Consider the following 21999-nt stretch of genomic DNA (forward strand, 5'->3'; position numbering starts at 1 on the left):
CATAGATGTCTGTTAAGTCCATTTGAGTCATAACATCTGTTAGTTCTCTTATTTCTCTGTTCAGTTTTTGTCTGATTGACCTGTCCAGTTGTGAGAGGGGAGTCTTGAAGTCTCCACTATTTATGTGTGGAGTTTAATGTATGATTTAAGTTTTAGAAGTGTTTCTTTTACATATGAGAGTGCCCTTGTATTTGGGGCATAGATATTCAGTATTGAAATTTACTCTTGATGGATTTTTCCTGTGACTAATATGAAATGACCTTCTTTGTCTCTTTTGACTGATTTTATCTTGAAATCTATTTTGTTAGATATTAGGATAGCTATGCCCACTTGTTTCTTAGGTCCATTTTATTGATATATTTTTCCCAACTCTTTACTCTGAGATGATGTATGTCTTTGATGTTGAGGTATGTTTCTTATATGCAAAAGAAGGATGGATTCTGTTTTCATATCCAATCTGTTAGCCTGTGTCTTTTTATAGGTGAGTTGAGTCCATTTACATTAAGGGATATTAATGGTCAGTGGTTGCTATCTCCTCGTAATTTAGTTTTCATCGTTGGTGATGTTAATTTGTGCATTTTTTCTTCTTCAGGATTTGCTGCTATGAGATCATCAATTGTCTGTTTTTTGTTGGTGTAGCCATCTTCCTTGAGTTGGCTTTTTCCTTCTAGTATTTTGTGTAGGGCTGGGTTTTTGGCTAGGTGTTGGTGAAATCTAGATGTGTCATGGTATGTCTTGTTTTGTCTTTCTATGGTGATTGACAGTTTTGTAGGTAGAGTAGTCTTTACTGGCATCTGTGGTCTCTTAATGTCTTCATAATGTTTGACCATGACCTTCTGTCTTTCATTGTCTCCAATGAGAAGTCAGGCGTAATTCTGATAGGTCTACTTTTATATGTTTCTTAGCCTTTTTCCTTTGCAGCTCTTAATAATCTTTCTTGATTATTATGTGGTGAGAGGACTTTTTTTTGTATTCAGTCTATTTGGTGTTCTGTAAGCTTCTTGTATCTTCATAAGCCTATCTTTCTTTAGGAATGGAAAGTTTTCTTCTATTATTCTGTTAAATAAATTTTCTGTGCCTTTGAGATGAACTTCTTCTTCTTCTATACCTATTATTCTAAGATTTGGCCTTTTCATGATGTTCTATATTTCATGGATATTTTGTGTTAAACTTTTGTTAGGTTTAATGTTTTCTTTAACTGATGAGTCTATTTCCTCTATTGTATCTTCAGTGCTTGAGATTCTCTCTTCCATTTCTTGTATTCTGCTGTTCATGCTTGCATTTGTGGTTCCTAATCTTTTTCTCATTTCTGTTTTTATAATTCCTATGGCTTGTGTTTTCTTTATTGTTTCTATTTCAGTTTTCAAGTCCTTGATAGTTTCTTTTATATGTTTAATTTCTTTTTCTTGGTTTTCTTTAAGTGATTTGCTGATATCTTCCAATTTTTTGTTTGTCTTTTCCTCAATATTTTTAAGGGAATTTCTCATTTTATCTTTAATAATTTCAAATATTGAAGTTATTTTTTAGGTCATTTTCTTCTGCTTCATCCATATTTGGTTGTTCAGGTCTTGCTGTTGTAGAGTCTTTAGATTTTACTGGTACTGTGTTGTTCTTTGTGGTGTAGCATATGATCTTACCTTTTCTACTAATCACTGAGCTTTTTATTATTATCTGTTTGGGTAGTGTGTCTACCACTGTCCAGTCACAGTTTATGCTAATTTATTTAATTTATACTAATTACCCTGCTTGGATACATATCTAAGCAGTGATGCTTCTAAGTTTTTTGCTTTGTTTTTGAAACAGGGTCTCACTATGTAAACTTGGCTGGCCTTGAACACAAAGAGACCCACCTCAGTGCTGGGCTGAAGTTTCTAAATTTTATGAGAACTCTGTGCTTACCAGAGAAATTTATCTGAGGAATTAATCACCATAGGCTGCAAAGACAGGTCACACGTTGTTCTATTTGACAGCTGGTATTTTATTCAGATAGCAGTCTCATCACATGTAAGAACATTGAAAGAACTCAAATAAAATTAGATGTGCAGGTCAGTCTTCACACATCATAGCCAACGATGCCACGTTTGCCTATGATCTCTCCGACATAAAACCACATCCATACCTCAGTGGCCACCAAACCATTCGGCACAGCTTCCTTAACTATAAGATGTTTGAAGCTACCAGTTTTAGCACTTTGATTTTTTTTTTTTTTTTGTACTCTGAATAGCTGCAGGGAGTTCTGCAGGGGTTGGGGGAACCAGCTCAACCTTGGCGTATTGCCAAAATGTGGCCAATCAAGGCTTTGAGTAAGTCACAGCAGCGGATACTAAGCCCCGGGGCCTTCTCCGCGAAGTTATGGACGAACTTGGCCATGGTCTAGGATGGAAGGTCCATGTCCTCCAGGTCACACATTTCACCTTTTCCCTCGTCCTCCATTTTAGCCTGGTATGATGGTCAACACTTGCCACCTCAGTAGTCAAGGGGCTGATGCAGGAGGATTCGGGCAAGCTTGAGGCTAGTCTGACTCAAAACCAAACCAAAACAAAAGGGGTATAGTTCAGTTGGTAGAGTGCTCTCCAGCATCCAGAGCATTGGGTTCAATCCCCAAACCACAGAGACAGTTCTGGTGGCACATGTCTAATCTCCCAGCAAGAGATTGGAGAGGAAAGGCAGAAGAATCATAAATTCAAGGTCAGCCTTCGATGCATGTTCACATGTATGTGGGCAAAGACCATCTGGGCACTCCAGGTACCACATCCATAAATTTGAAGATTTGTTTCTTTTTTTATTTTTGATGTGGATTGTGTGTGTGCATATGCGTGTGTGTATGTGTGTGCATGTGTACATGCATGTGTGTTCATGTAAAGATTGATGTAAGAAATCATCCTCAGCCGGGCGGTGGTGGTGCACGCCTTTAATCCCAGCACTCGGGAGGCAGAGGCAGGCGGATCTCTGTGAGTTCGAGGCCAGCCTGGTCTACAGAGCTAGTTCCAGGACAGGAACCAAAAGCTACAGAGAAACCCTGTCTCGAAAAATCCAAAAAAAAAAAAATCATCCTTAATTGATCTTTTATCTTCCTCACTGAGGCAGGGTCTTCAATCAAATCCAAAGCTGCACAATTTGGCCAATCTTGCTAGCCAGCTTGCTCTGTGGAGTTCCTTCTTCTTACAGCATTTTTGAAGGTTTCTGAGGACTTGGATGCTGGTCCTGATGCCTGGATGGCAAGTTCTCTAACCTCTGAGCCATCTCCTTGCTTTGTTTTGCAGATGGTATCTTAAGTAGTCCAGGCTGGTCTCACACTCTATACAGCTCCTGCCCCCACTTCTGGAGTGCTGAGGTTGTTGGCAGCACTACCACCGTAGGTTTATGACAGGGCTGGGGATTTCATCCAGAACTGTGAGCCTTCTAGGCAAGCATTCTGCTAACTGACTTATACCCAGTCTTTTAAAGTCCCAAACCACCACCTTGGTTGTGGTGTTGACTTTGGTTTTCAGGGCTAGTTTCTTGGGCACCAGCTGACCTTTGGCAGTGCCGAGGCTGGCAGGAGCACAGTGCTCTGCAATCCTGCTACACAACAACACTGGGCACTAGAGCTTCCCTTCCTGTAAAGGTCAACAACTCACATTTAATTGAATGAGTTAGATTCCTCCCCTAAGGCCTGATTAGAAGTTGACACTGTCTGTTCAATAGGTGAAAAGAACAACCTAAATGCTGGAGGTTACAACCTTGGGCTTCCCTGGAATTGTGAGCTTAATCCAGCTGGGGTTGGATAGTAAGATATTTGGCCTTAATATATTCCCATGAGACCAGCTGGCTTGTTCCCGCCCCCAAGAATGTTAAAACAAAGGATGACACATGACAGGATAGTTCAGTAGGTAAGTTTCATGTGCCACCAAGACGATGACCTGAGTTTGACCTTCAAGACTCACGTGGAGCGAGAACTGGCTCCCACCGCTTGTCCTCTGACCTTCATGCATGGGCGACGGCACACACCCTAAATAAGTAAATGTAAATAATGATGGGGATGATGATTAAACAAACAAAAGATGCATTTATTTTGTTTGATATTTTTAAACGGGTCTCCTGTAACCCAGACTGGCCTTGAAGTCACTTTGTAGCCAAGGACAAAGGTGAATTTCTGTTCCTCCTGCTCCACTTCCTGAGTGCTGGGGCTGGAACTCGAGGTCTCACATATCCTAGGTCAACCTGTCCTGATCTCCAGCCTCCAAGAATAAACTTTCAATATTTACACAGTTGTTTGTTAGCTGGTGTCTAGTTGAATTAGTTACTCGGTTGCTCAGGCCTCAGTCATGTTGTTACTTACACATTATTGCAATGATTTTAACTACTAAATGCAAACAAAACAGAGCTTTATAAAACTGAAGGGGAAAGATAGCCTGAAAAAGGAGGAAATATCTGTGTGTCATGTATCTGAGTGAGCTGTAGCTAAAATATACAAAAATATTACAATAGCAGATGGCAAGTTGGGTTTAAGTGAGCAAAACATCCGATGAGACATTTTCCAAAGGGCATGGACAGATAGACAAATGGACAATGAGCACATGTAACAATGCTTGATTCTTGCTAACCATCTGGGAAATACAATTAAAACCACAGTGGAAGTCACTCTGTCCCCTTGAGGACAGCCATAATGCAATAGCCAAAGTTAGGAAGGATGTGAAGAAGTTGGAACCCGAATGGATTACTGGTTGGTGTGTAAAATTGTTGGTTATTTGCAGTGCAAATTCTAATCGGTCTTAATAATAAAAACCCAGAGTCATAGATTGGGGTAAAAGCTGAAAGATCAGAGAAGTAAAGGAGTCAGCCACTAAGAGAGACTTTTTACCTCTACCAAATCCTTGGATCAAAAGGGTCAAGATCCTATCTGCATGAATCCTCAGACTGAATGCAATGAGCTCCTGTCTCCACTCCCTGGATTAAAAGTGTGAGCCACCACCACCACCTGGCTCTGATTCAATCTCACACAGTTCAGAGTGGCCTTGAATTTCTGATCTTCCTGATTCCTCCTCCCAAGTGCTGGGATTAAAGGTACGTGCCACTACCGCCTGGCCTCTATGGTTAACTAGTGGCTAGCTCCACCTTCTGATCGTCAGACAAGCTTTATTTGTTAGAGCACAAAGTACCACCACATATTTTAGTGTACTGACTTCCTTTCCTTCTACTTTGATTGGATTAGTGTCTGCTACCTTTCTGGGTCATTAGTTGCATCATTTCCTCTAGGATCCCATATTTAATAGGCATTTTTTCTAGACCCCCTAAATGAGCCTTTCAGTGGCATCTCAGGGATAAATGGAAACAGCCTGCCAACATAACTATTTGTCAGGGGTAAAAAGTTAGGAGCTCCTCAAACAAGTTAACATCCAGAGACTATAAGTCTAAGCAGTTTCCCTGCTAGGAGGACCACAAATCAAGGCCAGCTTTGATGTGGGATTCCCCTCTGTAGAATGTGAATATGTTTCATTACATTGATCATTAAAGAATCTACTTTGGACCTATGACAGTGTAGATAGAGCAAGGCAGGAATTCCAAGCAGAGATAGAGGAGAAAGAAAGGCAGAGTCAGGGAGATGCCACGTAGCTGCCAAAGGAGAAAGACACCCACCCCGGAACCTTACCATGAGCCTCATGGTTAAAGACAAAATAATAGGAATGGATTAATTTAAGATGTAAGAGTTAGTTAATAATAAGCCTGAGCTAATAGGCCGAGCAGTGTTTTAATTAATACAGTTTCTGTGTGATTATGTCAGCTCTGGGTGGCTGGGAAAAGAAAAGCATTCTCCATTTACAGAATGGCACCAATGTGGGCAACTATGTGTACATAAAACCCGAGGGCTTGGAAAAAAACTCCAGACACAGAAAGCAGAGTTTAGTGTAGCTTCTTGGTGGCCACATTGGTTTTCAATGGGCTCTGCGGCTCCTTTAAAAGAGGTCTTCCTGAGCCGGGCGGTGGTGGCGCACACCTTTAATCCCAGCACTCGGGAGGCAGAGGCAGGCGGATCTCTGTGAGTTTGAGACCAGCCTGGTCTACAAGAGCTAGTTCCAGGACAGGCTCCAAAACCACAGAGAAACCCTGTCTCGAAAAACAAAAAAAAAAAAAAAAAAAAGAGGTCTTCCTGACTCAGCATTGGCAGCAAAGGCTTCAAGGTTTCTTTAGGGGAGGGCTTCCTGGTTCAGGCTAGTTGCATAAACAGCTCTGGCCCTTTCAGAAGGCCAAGCACTTAAATGGGGTCTGTGAGCAGCTGAATGTTACAAATTGTTTAATGGCAATAGATCCACTGAGACCTTGGAGCTGGGGCTGTGTGCATAGCTCTCAGAGGCAGTGAACATGAGTCAACAGACAGGGACTCACAGTTGGTTATTGGAATTAAAAAGAAAAGAGTGCTCCTGGTCAGAAAATAATTACAGATGCACATGCAATAAAGACAAATTCAGATGGAAAAGACCTCTGAATGGGTCACAGTGTTGGATAAATATACATAGGTATGGAAGAGAGAGGAAAAGGAGTATAGACAGTTATAATATAAAAGACTATAGATAGTCATAGATTAAAGGAGTAAAGGTAATAAAATAATTATTAAACATGTAGAAAAAGTAATAGAGTAAAAAAGCCACATAAAGATGGAATAAAATAATAAAGAGAGTCTAGATTATGTATATTATTATGTTTTCTTTGAATTTTTTGGCTGTAAATGAATTAAGTACAAAGAGATATTTGATTCTGGGGGCTACTAATCTAAACCAACATATATACTTTAAAGACATCTTGACTTCAAAATTTGGGTCTAAGGAGATGTTGCTTTGGAAAAGAGGTTCTACTTTTTGTTTCCATAGAGAGGATAAGAACCTGTGGATTCCTTCTAGAATAATGTGATTTGATGGACCAAGAGCCCCCCAAAAGTCTCCATGAACCCCCAAAATACTTCACCCAACAAAAAAACAGGAAGAACTTTGAAGATAACTACACCCAAATTCCAAAATACTGTTTATAAATGTTTGTTTTCATTTAAAGTATTATGTTAAGATAAATACTTTGCATTGGTATGGCTCTTGATCTAGGGATACAAATTTAAGGTTAATTTTGCTATATGTATTTCTGTTCTTGTTTAAGGTATTGTGGTTGTGCAGCTCATCTAAAAATATAATGTATAATTAAAAAATAGGTTAATTGTCATTTATAATAGTCAAACTTGTAGTCATGTTAGTTAGGTTTTCTAGATGTTCAGAGTATATTTTAGATGGCTAGGTATTCTTCAAATCTTTCAAAGATGTACAGAATATGGCATTTAAAATGTTTAAAAAAGTTATACTTTTCTCAACAGTGAGACATGTCTGCTTCTGGAAGCACCAATTACATCAAAAAGGTTGATAGACACTGAAGAAACTCATTTTGAAATTTGCCTTCAATGTGACAAGGCTAGTCATTTGAGCAAGAAACTGTTTTTGTCTGGACTGCTTGATGGTATGCTGTATGAACTGGACATTCAGGACCCATGGAAAAATGACTGCTGAACTTGCCTAAAGAAAGTGAGACAGTCCTTCAGGGTTCCTGCTTCATGAAAGAGTCTGTCAATGCCCATCAAAATTCCATCAAAATTCTTCATAGACATGGAAAGAATAATACTCTACTTCATATGGAAAAGCAAAAAACCCAGGATAGCCAAAACAGTCCTGTATAATAAAAGAACTTTTGAAGGCATCACAATCCCTGACTTCAAACTCTACTACAAAGTACTGAAAACAGCCTGGTATTGGCATAAGAACAGACAGGAGGACCAATGGAACCAAATTGAAGACCCAGATATCAATCCACACATCTTCGAATACCTGATTTTTGACAAAGAAGCAAAAAATATCAAAGGGAAAAAAGAAAGCATATTTAACAAGTATTGCTGGCGTAACTGGATTTTAACATGTAGAAGAATGAAAATAGACCCATATCTATCACCATGCACAAAACTCAAGTCCAAATGGATCAATGACCTCAACATAAAACTAGACACACTGAACCTTATAGAAGAGAAAGTGGGAAGTACATTTGAATGCATTGGCACAGGAAACCACTTCCTAAATATAACCCCAGCAGCACAGACACTGAGAGAAACAATTAACAAATGGGACCTCCTGAAACTGAAAAGCCTCTGTAAAGCTAAGGGCATGGTCAACAAGACAAAATGACAGCCTACAGAATGGGAAACAATCTCATTAAACCACATCAGACAGAGATCTGATCTCCAAAATAAACAAAAAACTCAAGAAATTGGTCAACAAAAGATCACATAATCTAGTAAGAAAATGGAGTACAGACCTAAAAGAGAACTCTCAACAGAGGAATCTAAAATGACTGAAAGACACTTAAGGAAATGTTCAACATCCTTAGTCATAAGAGAAATGCAAATCAAAACAACTCTGAGATTCCATCTTACACCTGTAAGAATGGCCAAAATCAAAAACACTGATGACAACTTATGCTGGAGAGGTTGTAGGGAAAAGGGAACACTTCTGCCTTGCTGGTGGGAATGCAAGCTGGTACAACCCCTTTGGATGTCAGTGTGGCAATTTCTCAGAAAATTAGGAAACAAACCTTCCTCAAAACCCAGTAATACCACTTTTCGGTATACATTCAAAGGATGCTCAAGCGTGCCACAAGAACATATGCTCATCTATGTTCATAGCAGCTTTGATTGTCATAGCCAGAACCTGGAACAACCTAAATGCCCCTCAACTGAAGAACGGATAAGGAAAATGTGGTACATTTACACAATGGAGTACTACACAACAGAAAAAAAGGACATCTTGAATTTTGCAGGCAAATGGATGGAACAAGAAAACATCATTTTGAGTGAGATAACCCAGACACAGAGAGACAATTATCACATGTATTGATTCCTAGGCGGTTTTTAAACATAACACAAAGAAAGGCATCCTACAAACCACAATCCCAGAGAACTTAGACAACAATGAGAACACTAAGAGAGACTTATATAGATCTAATCTACATGTGAAGTAAAAAGTAGAAAAAGACAAGATCTCCTGAGTAAATTGGGAGTATGGGGACCTTGGGGGGAGGGTTAAGGGGGGGAAGAGCAGCATGGAGGGGAGCAGAGAAAAATGTAGAGCTCAATAAAAATAAAAAAAAGAAAGAGTCTGTCAGACATTCTACAGAACACAGAAGAAAGTGACTGACACACTGCCAATATAGGAGGAACTGCCTTTGAAATTTCCTACTTCATGGAAAAGTCTTCCAGATACTATGGGCCTGTAGGCTGAAGATGGATGTCCCAATGTCACAGAAGAACTTTGAGTGACTGTCCAGGCAGTAAGATGTCTCTCTGTCAGTTCTAGAGTTTTGGAAGTTGCTTACAATGCACTTCCTGTTAAGTTAGGTAATATCCTTCTGGGGTCTTTGATGGAGTTAAAAAATAGTTATAGTTTTCCTTAGTTATGATAAAAGATAAAGTAGATATAAATATTGTAACTGTAATTCTTGCTTGATTGCTTTAGTTTTTGTTGTGTGTAATCTTGCTATGTTGAAGTTAAAACCTTCCTTTTTCTTTTGACAGAAAAAAGGAGGTGATGTGGGGTTCCCCTGGGACTCCCCTGTGTATGCTCAAGAGAAGTGAGAAGATAATGGTGGGACAGAGAGATGGGCCCCTGGTTAGGCGTGCCTGTTGCTCTTCTAGGGGGCTCGAGTTATTTTTAGCACCCAAGTCAGGCAGCTCATGGCTTCCTGTAACTCCAGCGGCCTTCACAGGCACTTACAAGCACATTTACACAGACATATGCACATAGATACAAATAAGAGAATTCTTTTCAAAGATACTGTCTGGCCGGGTGGTGGTGGCGTACGCCTTTAATCATGGCACTCGGGAGGCAGAGGCAGGGAGATCTCTGTGAATTAAAGGGCAGTCTAGCCTCCAGAGTGAGTTTCAGGACAGCCAGGACTGTTACACAGAGAAACCCTGTCTCTTTAAAAACAATGGATAGACAGACAGACAGACAGACAGACAGACAGATAGATAGGAAGGTAGATAGACAGTCAGACAGACAGAAAGATAGAAAGAAGGATAGATAGGTAGGTAGATAGACAGACAGATAGATGATACTGTCTCCCCCCAAAAAAACCAGACCTCCAGTCTTTCTTTCTTTGAAGATTTATTTTCTTTATAATTTCGTGTGAGAGAGACAGAGAGACAAACGGACTATTCCAGAAGGAGTTGGATCCCCTGGAACTGAAGTTACAGGCAATTGTGAGCTGCCTGATGTGGGTGCTGGGAACTGAACTCAGATCCCTTGCAAGAGCACTACTTGCTCTTAGCTGCTGACCTATTTCTCCAGTCCCAATATTTCTAGTGGCATTAGTTATAATAGTAAAAAAAGACATAACCCAAATACCACGAACTAACAAACAACTGTACAAAATGTAGCATATCTAAGCAATAGAATATTTTATGTCCTGAAAAAGGAATGAGGTGCTTATTCATGTTATGAAATAGGTGAATCCTGACACTGTAAGAAATGGTCACTGGGCAGTGGTGGCACATGTCTTTAATCCCAGCACTCGGGAGGCAGAGGCAGGAGGATCTCTGAGTTTGACGCTAGAAGGAAGGATAAAAGGAATGAAGAAAGGAATGGAGGAAGAAAGGAAGGAAGGGTCACAAAGTTCCATTTCAATTAAGTATCCAGAATAGAGAAATCTGACAAGATAGCAAGTGGATTTGTGATTGGTTAGGGATGAGGTGCAGGGGTCAGGGGAACAGTAATTGGAGAATGACTTCTAAAGGGGCTGTGGGGATTTGTTTTAGGTTCTAGCAATGATCTAAAGTTGAGTGTCTGCATGTCTGCGAACATTCTGAAAGCAGTGGTAGCTAGACATGGTAGAACACAACTGTTGTCCCAGCTGCTGGAAGGCCTTAGGTGGCTCAATATGGCCCTGACCCCGATGATGGGATTAGAAGCATGTAATAGATGGGGCTGGAATCCGGGGCCTTATGCACTCTAGGCAAACAGCCTATCAAAAGCAAAACGCTGACTCAAACAAGTAAACAAGCAAACCAGAGTGCAATCCCAGCTACGGGGGAGGCTGAAGCAGACTGCTGGGGCTACAGAGTGAGTTCATGGCCACTCTGAGCATCCAGTCTCAAAAGAACAACTCGTTACCTGCTGTACCTACTGAGTCATTTCCAGCCCTCAGTACTTCCTTTAACTTTCTTGGTGAGGGGGGGGGGGGATACAATCAATCCTCAGTGTACATAGGGACTAGTTCTAGGCACTGAGAGCTGTTCAAGCCTCTTCTAAGAAATGCCATAGTATGTGCATATATCTATGCATATTCCCCTGTAGAATGTAAATCATCTCCAGAGTATGTGTGATACCAATGCAATATAAATTTATGCAAATAGCTGTTGTACTGTATTGTTTAGGGATAAGGGCAAGAAGAAAAAGTGCAGATGAACAGAAGCATCTACATTCTGAGCATTCAGGTAAGGGGTGGGATGAGCCCGTGGATATAGAACTGAAAAGGCAGATGGATAATTAAATACCAAAATACCAAGTGGGACATTTGAGGTATAAGGTCACAGATTGTTTTATCATTTCTCTATTTTTATGAACTTTATTCAGTGAACAGAGGAAAATGAGAGGTGAAAAATGCTAGTGTATGGGGCTGGCGAGACGGGTTAGTGGTTCAGAGCGTGTGCTGCTCTTGCAGAGGACCCAGGTTCTCCTGGCCTCTTAGGTGCCTGCAAACACATGATGTAATACAGACAAGCGGCTACACGTGCATGCACGGTGGACATACAGACAAGCGGCTTCAGATGCACACACGGTGGACATACAGACAAGCTGCTCCACATGTTCACATGGTGGACATACAGACAAGCGGCTACACATGCACACACAGTGGACATACAGACAAGCTGCTACACATGCACACACAAACTTAAAAAAAATCTAAGTGCCAGTTTAGTTGGAGAAAAAAGAAAGCAACCATTTTCATTTTAAAAGAAGGAAGAATGCTGGGCAGTGGTGGCCACACCTTTAATCCCAGCACTCGGGAGGCAGAGGCAGGTGGATCTCTGTGAGTTCCGGTCTACAAGAGCTAGTTCCAGGACAGGCTCCAAAGCTACAGAGAAACCCTGTCTCGAAAAACAAAACAAAACAAAAAAAGTGTGTGTGTGTGTGTGGAGCTCTGGATAGAGTAATTTGATTATTGTTCTTTCTCATTCTCTCTCTCTCTTTCTGTCCTTCTTCCTTCCTTTCTTTCTTTTTTGATTCTTAACGCCACAGATAAAAAAGTAAAGATCAAAGCAGGCATGTTTACACTCACAATACTCTCTCCATGTTTAAAAAATGTATGTTTGAGTGTCTGTGTGAGCATGGTGGTTAACATGGATACTGGCATGTGTGGTGGGCACAGGTGTGTGTACTGCACTTACATGGAAGCCAGAGGAGAATGTCTTTAGTCCCTCGAGACAGGGTCACTCAGTCGGCAAGCCCCAGGGATTCTCCTGCCTCTGCCTCCCAAACACTGGAGTCACAGGCTGGCCAAGTTGTGATTTTGTTTTTGTTTTTGCCAACTTGACACAAGTTGGAGTTACCTGGGAAGAGGCTTCTCATTTGAGAAAACGCCTCCATCCTATTATCTTAGACAACTGATGGCTGATGTGGGAAGGCCCAGTCCACCGGCAGGGCCACTCCTGGGCAGATGGACATTGGTGGTATAAGAAAGGAGGCAGAGCCCCTTGGGAGCAAGCCAGGACTCAACTTTTTTTGTGTTCTCTGCTTTAGCGCTGCCTTTAGGTTCCTGCCCCAACTTCCTTTCGATAATGGACTCTGAGCTGTAAGGAAATATAACCCTTTCCTTCCCAAGTTGCTGTTAGTCATGGTATTTCATCACAGCAGCAGACACCTACTTTTATCTTTTTAACATAGTGATGGGACCCGAACTTAGGTCTTCAGGCTTGTACAGTGCTCCCACCCACTGAGTCCTCCGTACGGTCTCACGTGGCTCAGGCTGACCTCAGACTTGCTATGCAGCCAAGGATAAACTTGACCTCCTTATCCTCCTTCCTCCATTTACCAAATGTTGTGGCTACCTGCATGTGCCAACACTTCAGGCTCTCTGTGCATTTTGCAGCCAGTTCTTGTAGAGCAATTTACGGACACTCTCAAAGACCCAACTCAAAACCTGTGACTTTCACCCTGTAGGCCCGCGTCAAATCAACCCTGATTCCTTAAGGCCTTCTCATCCCAAGAGGTCCCCTACTGTTGCACTTGCGGCCTACCTGCATGGGGATCTTACCTTTCTCCCCAGCTCAGTCCAGGGATCCATCCCGTGTTCAAAATGTAGTGGAATCCAGCGGGATGCAAGTTCCACAGATTGGGCCCCAGGTGGCGCTGTCCTCCTGGGGAAAAGCCCAGAACCCAGATGAGGCCTCAATTTTTTTTTTTCTTTTTTCATTTCTTTGTGGGTTTTGTTTGTTTTTATTTTGGAGACAGGGTTTTTCTGTAGCTTTGGGGCCTGTCCCGGAATTAGCTCTTGTAGACCAGGCTGGCCTCAACTCACATAGATCTGCTTGCCTCTGCCTCCTGAGTGCTGGGATTAAAGGTGTGCACCACCATCGCCCAGAGAGGCCTCAAATTCTAATCCTGCTTTTCCTCACAACATCTCCCAGTGCATTCATGCCTGGTTTATTATCTCTCTTTCGTGGTGTGGGTGTGGGTGTGTGGGTGTGTGTGCGCCCGCGCGCGCGTGCGTCTGTCTGTCTGTCTACCAGATAGTTTTCAGGAGTTGGTTCTCCTTGCACCCTTTGGATTCTGAAGACTGAACTCACTCAGGTTGTCCTGCTTTGCGGCAACCACCATTACCCTCTGAGCCGTCCTACCAGCACCAGGTGTCTGATTTTTACAGGGTGTCAAGGCTGGGTGCCAGGGGAAGCAGGGAACCCACAGGCTTTCTCGACTGTTCCCCGGGAACCTAACTCTCTCAGAAAAAGGTACGAGTATCATTACTCCTTTAAGATTACCACCTAAATCCCTAAGAGGAGATGGCCCCCCTCTCTCTGGTTCAAGCCCTTCTGACTCCCGTTGCTGGTGACTTGGAAAACGTGGCTGCAAAGCAGAAAGTTCTGATTCTGGTCCTGGTCTGGTGTGCTCATTACCTAAGCTTTAGGGACCCCGTGTGCCACAAGCAGACTGGCCTCTGCATTCTGGGGTGCCAGTCCAGAGTCCCCGCTGGGAGGGAGAGGCAGAGGTGTGGTCAGTCAGCATCTTGGCCACGGGCAGGTTGCCCTGGGAGTTGCCAGAAGGAAAACATTTTCCGGGAGCCGGAAGGGCTGGCAGAGCCCAGAGCCGGGTGGAGAGACCACAATGGACCCTTGTGTGATGGTTTAGCTTGGACTCACCCTCAGGCCCAGCTTCTGGGCCAGGGTGGACCCTGTTTTCTGATCTGCAGCCAGACCTAGCTCCTAAGCAACACGTCCCGGGCTCAGACAGGAGCCAAAGCGAAGCTTCAAGACCTGCGGAAGCGAAGCTCACAGGCCGGTGTCCGGTGGCTTACTCTCCTCTGTCAGCCTTCCTGGAATCCTCCTAGCTAAACTGCTTCACCTAAGTTCTGAAGGCTGATCTTCACAACCAGACAGGTGTCCAGTCCTGGGAGGCTTCCTTTTCAAACAGCCTAAGGGAGCTCAGGACAAACCATAGTTCCAAACCTGCGACAACTTGACTAAAGGTCCCTGGAGGCCATCTGAGAGGCCTGGCTTCTCGACCTGATCTAGCCTCAGTTTTCCTCTCTGCCAAGAGAGTTGGTAATTCTCCTTTAAGAGACACATGGTGGGAAGGTGTTTTAAATGTCTGGCACATCGTCTGCCTCAGGAAAAAACCCATCCAAACCAGGCCAGACAGCTTACACTCTGCCCACTCTGTCACAGCTGGGGCTCGGGCTCTGAACCTCCTCAAAAACAGCTGGCAGGAAGCCCCCCAGAGCACCGCGGAGACTGCACCCAATGTTCACTTCTCTGAACCTGGAATTAGTCCTGCTCCAGGACAAGAGTCCTGCTCTTGTAGGCTTATGGTCATCTGAGTAGTAAGATCCAGAAAATTGTCTTTCTTTTTTCTCCTCCTCCTCCTCCTCCTTTTCCTCTCTCTCTCTCTCTCTCTCTCTCTCTCTCTCTCTCTCTCTCTCTCTCTTTCTCCCTCTCCCTCTCTCCCTCTCTTCCTTCCTTTTGGTTCTTCAAGACAGGGTTTCTCTGTAGCTTCAGAGCCTGTCCTGGAACTCACTCTATAGATCAGGCTGGCCTCGAACTCACAGAGATCCGCCTGCCTCTGCCTCCCGAGTGCTGGGATTAAAGGCGTGCACCACCACTGCCTGGCTAGAAAATTGCTTTAAACATGAAGACGTTCTGGGATTGTGGCTCAGTTGATAGACGTCTTGTCTAACACACACAAAACTCTTTAACTAGCACCATTTAAAACTGGGTATGATGGTCTCAAAAACAAAACATAAACAAGCAAAACTTCCTTAGGCAGAAGTTCAAGGACAACCAGGGCTATGAGAAATCCTGTTTTAAAACCAACCAACCAACCAAAACTTCCTTGAGCATAAAAAGAGTGGATAGTTGAAGGTATCGTGGACAAACTGACCATAGCCCTGTGAAGTGCTACTGTTTGTTGAGCCTTGAGCTCACTGCAGAGCCCAGACTGGCTGAGACTCATGGTCATTCGCATGCCTATGCTCTGACTTCCAAGTGCTGGAACTGCAGGGCACCACCATTCTCACCGTGCACATTGCTACTGTTTAGAGGAAGGAAATTAAAAGAGAAATATAAGATGTTACACTCAGATCAAGTTTAAAAAGGGGAGGGATGATATCTTAGCGGAAGTAGCATAATGAGACACAGATGCAGGCTTGTGTCAGGCTGCTGAACAGAAGCAGAAGGCCTACAGTGGAGCAACTTCTTCGGCCCTTTGACACATTTCTTAGGAACGTCAGGACTGCAGGCTCAACCCAGGTGAGCAGACCCCTCCAGAATAAATAAGGCTACTCTAGGGCTATGGAGGTGGCAACTCTGAGCCCCAGTGGAAACTATGGAGAGGTCTCCATTTGAGTAAGAATGGCAACCACACAGGACTGGAGCTGAGCAGCAAGGAGAGTATGTTAGCAGGGGCAGATGAGCCCAGCTGTATATGGATATGACTCCTACCTCTACTAGAGACCCCCTCCATGTTAGGACAGGGAGAATCTAATCTCTCTCTCTTTGGTTTTTTTTTTTTTTTTTTACTGAGTTTATTTGTGTGGGAGGGATGCACGTTTGCCACTGTGCTCACACAGAAGCCAAAGGATGGCTTTCAGGACTCAGTTCTCTCCTTCCATCATGTGGGTCCTGTTGTTAGGTGACACACGCCTTCACCTTCTGAGCCAGACCTGCCCCAGATCTAATCTCTTAAATTGGTCTTCAAAGTTGAAGTGTTAGCCCAGGGTGCCTAACCTGAAACTACCGGGTGTCAGCGAGCCAGGCACCAGGCTACCAGCTGTTTGTTCTTCCAGCTTTATTGCCAGGTGAGGATCAATGTACATTGTGTGTGTGTGGGGGGGGGTGCTGCTGTCAGTGGAGGGTGCAGCCTGCTGGTCCAAGGTCGCTTCTGTTGATCTTTGTTGTTGGCGTAAGTTGACAGCTGGAGCCTGTGCTGGAGTTTGCCCCAGCTTCCTCTCTCTTATCACCTTCACCAACTCTGGGGCCCAAACTGTGCTGGAGTTTAACCTGGTTTCCTCTCTCCACTCATCTTCACCAACTCTGGGGCCCAAACACTACACAGCTTAAAAAAAGACAAGGGCACAGGTTGGAGAAATAGACATTTGCTGTGAGGCCAAGAGCAAGGTGCTTTGCCTCTCTGAACATCTCTCCTCTGATTTGCTAATGTGGGCAAGCACATTAGCTCTTACGGCTGTCAAAGACCTGTTGTGTAACAGGGACTCAGCAAATAGGATGCTCTGTCTTCTCCCCAGCAGACATGGCAGCAGCCCTGCACTGAGGCCAGGATCTGTGACTCTTGACTGAGACCTCTGGCAGTCCTCCACCTTCCTTTGTTCGTTTTGTTGTTTGACAGGTGAAGCAGAGGTACCAGATGGTCCCGGTAAGTCAACACAACACAGCTAGAGACAAGGAACCTCTGGGCAGCTCTGTAGGGAATTTTCTAGATTGATGATTGATGTGGGCAGACCTAGTCCACTGCAGACAGTGCCACTCCCGAGTAGGTGGGCACCTGGCTTACACACCTTTAGTCCCAATACTCCGGAGGCAGAGGTACACGGACATCTGTGAGTTCCGGGACAGCCAGAGTTACATAGACAGACCTTGTCTCAAAACAAAACAAAAACCCCACAACTACGAAAAGAAAGCAGGCAGAACAAGCTGTGGGGAGCAAGCAGTAAACCAATTTCTCCACGGCCTTCGCTTCAGCTCCTGCCTCTGGGTTCCTTGCGTTGAGTTCCTGCCCTCGTTTGCCTACATGACAGACTAGAGACTATAAACTGAAATAAGCCTTTCCTCCCCAACTTGGTTTATCACAGCGATGAAAAGCAAGCTTAAAAAGGTATGTGGGGACATTCCCTGGCTGGGTTTGTCTCGCCTGAGCATGGCGGGGCAATGGTCTAAATGTTAGTATTCAGGCATCTGTACTGGCCTGCCCTTAGGGTCCTGACAGGCTACGTCCTCAGCTGCAGCCACTAAGAGCGCCCCATTCCCTTATAAAAGGTGGGCCTTGCCCACTGTGTGTGTGTGTCTGTCTGTGTCGTCCCCTCCTCCTCCCCCTCTCTTGTTCCAGGGACCAGTCTCTGCCCCCTTCTCTGCCCCTTCTCCTTCCTCTTCCAATTGTGAGCCCTGTTGTATGGTGTGACTCTCTTCCTCCCCATCTCCCCAACTGCTTCCCCCTTCTCTTGGCATTTTCTTAAAATTATAACACTAATGATCTGTCTTGAGAGACAGAACCTATGAGAGCCAAAGTTTTATGTTAAGTCTTAATTACTGTACTTTAGAGATTCATGAAACAAAAATGCCTCTGATCTACAAGCCCCTTCCTTGCCCAAGACAGACAGTTCCTGAGACGCTGGAGGCTGCATTTATGGGACATAACAAGCCACATGTTCTAAGCAAGTCTGTTTGAGTTGTCTGCACTGATGGGCTTGATCACCATGGGAAGGAGGTCCACAGGCTGGAGGTAGTCAGGACATATGCTTGCCCCCGACTGGACCTGATGGGAGAGGCAATGGATGACGTTTTTTCGTTCTTAAACCACTACACACTGTGATTGCAGCCATTTCCCAGGAACCTGGAGCCCACCCACCTGGCCAGAGCCCACCCACCTGGCCAATACTGAATTAAAGCTTGCTCCAGATTTTGCTTTAAGCTGTGGTAGTCGTCTTATTCTTTTCTCTCTTTTTTTTTTTGTTTTTGTTTTTCGAGACAGGGTTTCTCTATAGCTTTGGAGCCTGTCCTGGAACTAGCTCTTGTAGACCAGGCTGGCCTCGAACTCACAGAGATCCGCCTGTCTCTGCCTCCCGAGTGCTGGGATTAAAGGCGTGTGTCACCACCGTCCGGCAGTGGTTTTATTCTTGATCGGTGGGATTAGCAGACCCCAGCTTGAGGCTGAGCCTCTCCCTTCTGGATCCATCTTCCTGTCCATGAAGTTACAGGAGGCACTGAAGCCCCTTTGGCTCAATGATCTGAGGCTCCCACAGTGTTGCGTACGCCTAAGTAGGGCTCCTGAGTCTGCACCCCCAGTCTGCTTGCTCGTAGCAACCATCCCAGCTCTCACACACTCCTTGCCAGAACTCTGAACTTCAGCCTCTCAGCTTCTCCTTTCTTGTCTAATCCAAAACCAAAGAGCCAGGAAGACTGCTCCCAGACACTTCCTTCTTGGCAGTAAGTATTTAGTATCCCAGAATCAAGTATCCTAGCACCCCTTCTTAGAACTCCTAGGGTCTCCTCCACTAGGGGCCCATCTTGACTCCTCACTCACCTCACATTAATATATTGGGTGCTTGGGGACAAGTCTACAATCCCAGCACTTGGGAGGGAGAGCCAGCGTGGGTCATACACTGAGTTCCAAGACAATCAGAACTGTACAGTGAGATCCTGTTTTACCCTGCCCCTAAAAAGACATACGACAGAGGAGTCCCCTGAGCGATGGCGAACACTGTGGGGCATATGATCTCATCCTCCTGCCTCCGAGACACCCCCTTTCTGTGGAAACACACAGCGCACAGAAATTTACGATGTTGCTTGTCCTTGGAGAAGCAGCCAGAGGGCCATGGCACCCTGCCCTCTAGCACATAAGGGGAGATGAAGCCCTGCTGGCTTGGTGTGGTCTTCCCAGTTGGCAAAGGGCAGGTTCACAATGTCACACCCACAAGTACACATCAGAGGTCACCTGGGGGCAGTGACAGTCCTTGAGCATCACCATAAGACTGTGCACAGGGAGAGGGTTGCCTACATGGGAAACCTGGTTGACCCCACTAGACCTCTGTCAGGGTTAACCCCATCAAGAGTTCAGTCTCCTGAAGATTCAGCCAAACACAGACTAAAGCTCTCCTGACCATATTGGCTGCCTGCTCCTCCAGGGACTAAGGAAAGCGACTGTGGAGGTTTGGCCAGGTGGCTCCTCTGGTCACCTCAAGCTGAGTCCATTACCACAGCAATCTGCTCATCAGCACACAAGTGGCCATGAGGGAGATATCGAGTCATCCCGAGCCCCAGGGCCCATTTTAGGACTCTGCACAAAACAGACACTTAAAAGTTTCCCCCATCTCAGTAGGGCAGTGGTGGTGTACGTCTTTAATCCCAGCACTCAGGAGGCAGAGGAAGGCCTCTGTGAGTTCAAGGCCAGTTTGGTCTACAGAGTGAGATCCAGGACAGGCTCCAAAGCTACAGAGAAACCCTGTTTTGGAAAAAAAAAAAAAAGGGAAAGAAAGAAAGAAAGAAACAAAGAAAAAGAAAGAAAGAAAGAAAGAAAGAAAGAAAGAAAGAAAGAAAGAAAGAAAGAAAGAAAGGAAGAGAGAAAAGTTCCCTCCATGTCTGCCCTATTTTGAGCCTTCCCAGCACTGGCCCAGGGCTGTAGTAGGACCTCCTTCCAACAGAAACAGAAAGGCCTTACAGTGGGCAGTTCTTGGCTCCAGGGAGGAATGTTAGTGTTAGCCCAAAGCAGATCCTGGGGGGAGCAGGGAACAGATCTGTGGAGAAAACTTTGACAGTCCCTGGCTCTTTTGTTTCTCATCCCTACAGGATTCTTAGGCCCAAGCATAGGGGCAATGCCCATGGATGACTGGGTTTCTAGAGAACCCCTCTCCTGGGTTCTCCCTCCTGAGGTACTTTCCTCGTTTCTTCGCCTTGCCTTGGCTCTGAAGACCATTAGCCAAGGGACACCAGAGTGACCTTCCCTCAACAAGGTCCCTGCACTGCCCTGGCCTCTTGAGGCATGGTCTCAATCTGTAACTCAGGCTGGCCTCGAACTCACAGTGGGTGATCCTAAAAGTAGGATTATAGCTGTGATTATAGGCAGGTACCACCACGTCTGGCCACATGCTCACCAGCCCACCTAGCCCTGGAGTTACTGGCATTGTTTCATCTTATGCCCAGGGAAGCTGTTCTAAGGGACAATGAACACTGGCCTCTGCACCGACAAAATGGGGACAGAGAGGAAAGAGCTAAGGAGAGCCCAGAGCCTAGCGCGGTCCCCTCATCTGGGCACCACCACAGGCGGTAGGGAAAGGCTTTGCTGCCCTGGCCCATGAGCCGCTGTACGATGTTGCCGTTCTCCACTGTCTGCCACACGCTGGAGTCCCAGTGAAGCGCATCACACACTGCCACATCCACACAGGACACTGGAGGAGTTGAGAGTCAAGACTTGACTCTGTTCACTGCCCTTGTACCAAACCAGTGTCACCAAAACACCTGGGGACAAATGAGTTTCTTTACCTTTGTAAACCCAGACGCTTGCTTCTCCACAAAAGTGAGTCTCATTACAAGCACTGGGGAGATGCTGGCTGTTTTGAAGCAAAAAAGTGGAAAAGATGGGCTCTCTCTCTCTCTCTCTCTCTCTTGAGACAGGGTTTTCCTGTTTGGTTCTGGCAGTCCTGGAACTCACTTTGTAGACCAGCCTCGCCTTGAACTCACAGAGATCCACCTACCTCTGCCTCCCAAGGTGTGAGCCACCACCACCCGCCAAAGGTAGCCTCTCTTTCATCCTTTCTTTATTTTATTTCATGTGCATGTTGTTAAACTCTTTAATTACTGTTGTGCATTTGTCCCCACTAAGACACGTACACTGATCCCTAACTCCTCTTATCTCAACTCTACACTTACAGTGACATCTTCTTTCTGTCCCAAGGTCCAAGCCAGGTTTATATCCCACAGTCATCAACCCTCCCCACCCTACTCTGTGACAGAAGAAACTGACTTCTTTGGTATTTTGCTGTTGTTTTCTTTTTCTGAGACAGAATCAAGCTCCGTGGCCCAGTGTAGTCTGGAATGACTATGCAGACCAGGCTAGACTCAAACTTGCCGCTCTCCCGTTTTCATTCACCCCCAGAGTGCTGAGATCACAGGTATGACCTAACACATCCCAATCCAAATGCTATTTTTTTTCAAGAAAGTGTTGGTCTCTTATAGCCCAGAATGACCTTGAACTCACTATGCAGGACTTGGGCTATCTCCTGTCTCTACCTCCCCAGTGCTGAGATTTTAGCACTGAGTTTCTGCAGTGTTAGGGACAGAGGTTTGCGCTTCCTGGGCAAGCATGACCCACTCAACTACCGAACACCCCATCCTCCAAATTAATTAATTTCTTTCTTTCTTTCTTTCTTTCTTTCTTTCTTTCTTTCTTTCTTTCTTTCTTTCTTTCTTTCCTCTTTCCTTCCTTCTTCTTCTTCTTCTTCTTCTTCTTCTTCTTCTTCTTCTTCTTCTTCTTCTTCTTCTTCTTCTTCTTCTTC

At 44.7% G+C, this 21999-nt stretch overlaps 1 pseudogene; it reads right to left on the reverse strand.

Moving 5' to 3' along the window:
• Positions 1-2049: 2049 nt before the first annotated feature.
• LOC106144387 lies at positions 2050-2370 on the reverse strand (annotated as a pseudogene).
• Positions 2371-21999: the final 19629 nt, after the last annotated feature.

The sequence above is a fragment of the Microtus ochrogaster genome, unplaced genomic scaffold (genome assembly GCF_000317375.1).
Source record: "Microtus ochrogaster isolate Prairie Vole_2 unplaced genomic scaffold, MicOch1.0 UNK41, whole genome shotgun sequence".
Classification (NCBI taxonomy): Eukaryota; Metazoa; Chordata; class Mammalia; order Rodentia; family Cricetidae; genus Microtus; species Microtus ochrogaster.